At 37.7% G+C, this 4434-nt stretch overlaps 1 pseudogene; it reads left to right on the top strand.

Annotated features, from left to right (window-relative positions):
• Nucleotides 1–1060: 1060 nt before the first annotated feature.
• On the top strand, nt 1061–1617 carry LOC119245708 (ubiquitin-40S ribosomal protein S27a-like; annotated as a pseudogene).
• Nucleotides 1618–4434: the final 2817 nt, after the last annotated feature.

The following is a 4434-nucleotide window of genomic DNA, read 5'->3' as shown; positions in this document are numbered from 1 at the left end:
TTCCAGTAGTGATAGCCTTAAACATTTCCCTCTTACCTTCTGGCAATCAATTTCCTAGCACATATCTAAGAGGATTTGTTCTCCTTTCATAAGAAGCATGGATAGAAACAAAGATTCAGGAACCTATGAGGGGTTGAAAAGAGAGAATGGTGTTTGGGGGCCACTGGCTAGAGAATAAGAGAAAACAAACAGAAGGGCTCTGTAGGAAGGCCACAGGACAGTGCTATGGGTATTTTCACTCTATCACATTCCTTAGGTCTTGCTCAGAACTAAGCTGTCAATGAAAACCTCTATAGTATAAGATACAAAGAAGAAATATATATATATATGCATTAAAAACAAAAAAAAAACAGTAATAACATATAGATACCTAACCATAAAGCCCCAAAATACATGAAGCTAACCTGACAAAATTGAAGGCAATAATAGGAAGTTCTACAAAGAAGGAAGGAAGCTCAAGAGACTATGGTGGAGGACTATGGGTGATTTGGTGATGGGTGTACTATGGTAGCAATACCTGATGGAGATATCCTGATATTGCCTCAATTAATATATATATATATATATTATATATATATATATAAATACAAACAGAGAAAGTTCTATAATACAGTTGGAGACTTTGGTACTGCACTTTCAGTGACTGTATAGAACAACTAGATTAATAAAGGGAAAAACATTTTAACAGCACTGTGAACCAACTAGACCTAACAGATATGTATAATGTAACAACAGCACTGTACACATCTATGAAGTGTGTGTAGTACACTACCTGAGATATATGTTGTGCAACAAAACAAGTCTTACTTGATAGGTCTAAAATGTTGCAGTCATACAAGGTAGTTTCTCCTAGTACATTGGGATGATACTGGATATCAACAATAGAATAAAAACTGAGAAAAGATCATGGACATGTGAAAACTCAATAATCGCTTCTTAAATAAGCAATGTATCAGTTTAGAAGCAATCACAAGTGAAATTAGAAAATAACTTGAGGTAAAGATGAATCAAAATAAAATACCTTTTCAGATCTGCCATATGCAATGGAACCTCCACCAAGATGCAGATTTTCATGGAAACCTTTAGGGGGAAGACTGTCATTCTCAAAGTTGAACCCTCAGATAAAATAGAAAATGTAAAGGCCAAGATTCAGGATAAGGAAGGAATTCCTCCTGGTCAGCAAAGACCAATCTTTGCTGGCAAGCAACTGGAAGATGGAAGTCCTTTTCTCTGACTACAACATTCAAAAGGAGTCCTCACTCTTCATTTTGTCTTGAGGCTGTTGGTGTTAAGAAAAGCAGTTTATTTTCTACTGCTTCAAAAGAAAATAAACATAAGAGGAAGAAGGTTAAGCTGGCTGCCCTGAAATATTATAAGGTGGATGAGAGTGACAAAATTAGTTGCCTTCATCCTGAGTGCCCATCAGCTGAATGTGGTACTGAAGTTTTGATGGTCAGCCACTTTGATAGACATTATTATGGCAAATGTTGTCTGACCTATTGTTTCAGTAAACCAGAAGACAATTGTGCATGGATTAACAAAAGACATTATCTAACAACAATGAAAACATATCAAAACCTGTTGGATGCAACAAAAGCAATGCTCGTGTGGAAGTAGATAGTGGTAAAGACTAACATCAAAAAGGAAAGAAAGTGTCCAACTTTATATATGAAGAGATTGGAAAGGAAGAGCAACTAAAACCCAAAGCCAGGGGCTTCCCTGGTGGTGCAGGGGTTAAAGACAGCACTATCAAGCTATGGCCAGCCACTGCAGCACTAGTTCGATCCCCGGCGGCCTGGGAGCAACCCACATAGTGCAGCAGACCTCTCCTTTCTCGCCCACTGCTCCCATTAGCAGTGTATTTCAGAAGATCTGCCTGTTCTGCTCCCCTATTTCTCTGGTGAATCCTCTCACCCCCAACACCGCTGGCTTACACCCCAGTTCTTGTATGCATAAATAAATAAATCTTAAAACATAGCAGAAGGAAGGAAATGCTAAAGGTTAGAATGAGGATAAATGAAAAAGTTGTACAGTAAACAAAACTAAATGTTACTCCTTTAAATATCAACAAAATTGTGAAATCTTTAGCTAGAGTGACTAAAAAAAAGAGATAACATTTAAATTATTAAAATCAGAAATGAGGGCCTCCCCAGTGGCACAGCGGTTGAGCGCTGAGCGGCAAAGCTGCCCGCAGCCTCTGCAGCACTGGTTCAATCCCCAGCCGGTGAGGGTCTCACATGGCATGACAGACCGCTCCTGCAGTGCCCGCTGCTCCCCTCAGCAGTGTATTTTGTCAGTCTGACTGTTCTGTTCCCCGCTCTGGCTCTGGTGAATTCTCTCATCCCACCGCACTTCTGACTGACAGTGCTTGTATAAATAAATAAATCTTTAAAATCAGAAATGAGATAGAATAAGTAATTCAAACCTTCCAGTAAAGAAAAGCAAAGACCGTGTGGCTCCACTGGTGAGTTATACCAAACAGCTTTATAATGTATACTACTGTTTCCTGAACATATTTTTTAAAAAATACAAGAGGAAGGAACACTAACTAGTTTGTACCATAACACTGTCTTTATCTTGGTATCAGAACCAATTAAAGTTATCATTAGACAGAAAACTACAAAATTATATATCATATAAATATAGATAGAAAATCTTCAACAATGTAATGGCAGTACTAACAGCATATTAAAAGGATTATACAACATGACTAAGTGGAACTTACCCATTAAATCAAGAGCAATTTAAGACATACAATCAATTTATCATATTAATAGAATTAAGGTGAAAAAACACACAATCATCTCAATTGATGCAGACAAAATCCAATAATATCCTTTCATGATAAAAAACACTCAACAGTCTAGGAAACCCACAGCTAATATTATTGCTGATAGTGAACTACCAAAAGATTTCTTCCTAAGAGCAGGGAAAAAATAAAGATGCCTACTTTTGCCACTTCTGTTTAACATGGTATTGGTAGTTCTAGCTAGCTAGAGGAAATAGGTAATAAAATAATAAAAAGGCATTGAAATTGGAAAGGAGAAAGTAAAACTGTTTCTACTTGCTATTGACCTGATTATATATAGAGAAAAATCTGCAAAGATTCCCCCAAAGAACTATTTCAATCATTAAATGAAATCAGGAAAAAAGCAAGATATAAAATGAACACTCAAAATGGTTTTACTGCTATACATGTACAATGAATAGTCAAGAATAAATTAAGAAAGCAGTTTCATTTATAATAGCATAATGAAAAATAAAATACGTGGGCCTTCCTGGTGGCGCAAGGACTTAAGACGCAACCTATGAAGCTGTCCGCAGCCTCTGCAGCATGAGTTCAATCCCCCGGCCACCAGGGAGCAACCCACATGGCGCAGCAGACCTCTCCTGACTTGCCTGCTCCTCCCCTCAGTAGTGTACTTAGGTCAATCTGCCTGTTCTGTTCCCCACTCTGTCTCTGGTGAATCCTCTCACCCCCGACACCTCTGAGCTGTATCCCAGCTCTTGTATGCATAAATAAATAAATCTTTAAAGAAAAAGAAAATGCTTAAGAATAATTTTTTTAAGAATAAATTTTTAACCAAGGTAGTAAAAGATTTACACACTGAAAACTACAACACTTTGCTGAAAGACATTTTAAAGACATCCATGTTTTTGGGTCAGTTTCCTAAGTCTTTAAGTTAAGAGAGGAAGTCAGCGTTGTAATCACCATCTATTAAGCTTAATAAATTATTCTTGTGACTATGAATAGTGCTGTTAGTCAATGAATCAAGACCAAAGACCATTCTTTTAAAGATTTATTTCTATTTATGCATACAAGAACCGGGGTCTAGGCCAGAGGGGCTGGTGGAAGAGGGGTGAGAGGATTCACCAGACAGAGTGGGATGCAGAACAGGCAGATCTACTGAAATATACTGCTGAGGGGAGCAGCGGGAGACAGGAGAGGTCTGCTGTGCCATGTGGGTCAGCTCCCTGGTCGGGGATTGAATTTATGCCACAGTGGCTGGCAATATCTTGATAGCACAGAGACTTTAACCCCTGCGCCACCAGGGAGTCCCAAGACCAAAGAACATTCAGTATTAGAAAGTAGAGATACTTCCTTTGAAGCACTCTAGATATCTAATCATAATCAAGTAGCTGGTTCATACTGGAACTAACACAGGTTTCTCTTGTTAAAATATCCATATTCTTTTATAATAAGAGATTATTCCTTTTTTAAAATGTATGTATCAAATTATTAAAAATAACTACAGCTGGTTTGGTGTTTATTTTGAGGAGAAAACTGTGTTAGTCACCTCCATTTTACAGATGAGGAAAGAGATTTTAAGGGGCTCAAGTATTTAAATGATCAATATCTAGCTGTTTGGTCTGATGTTAGAGTTGAATTACATCTGTGTGGTTCAAAGCCCTTGTTCATTTCATGATACCTGT

Source organism: Talpa occidentalis, unplaced genomic scaffold, assembly GCF_014898055.3.
Source record: "Talpa occidentalis isolate TD23 unplaced genomic scaffold, MPIMG_talOcc4v2.1 talOcc4.15, whole genome shotgun sequence".
Lineage (NCBI taxonomy): Eukaryota > Metazoa > Chordata > Mammalia > Eulipotyphla > Talpidae > Talpa > Talpa occidentalis.
The sequence above is the reverse complement of the archived record's forward strand: the minus strand, read 5'-3'. Positions and strand labels throughout refer to the sequence as shown.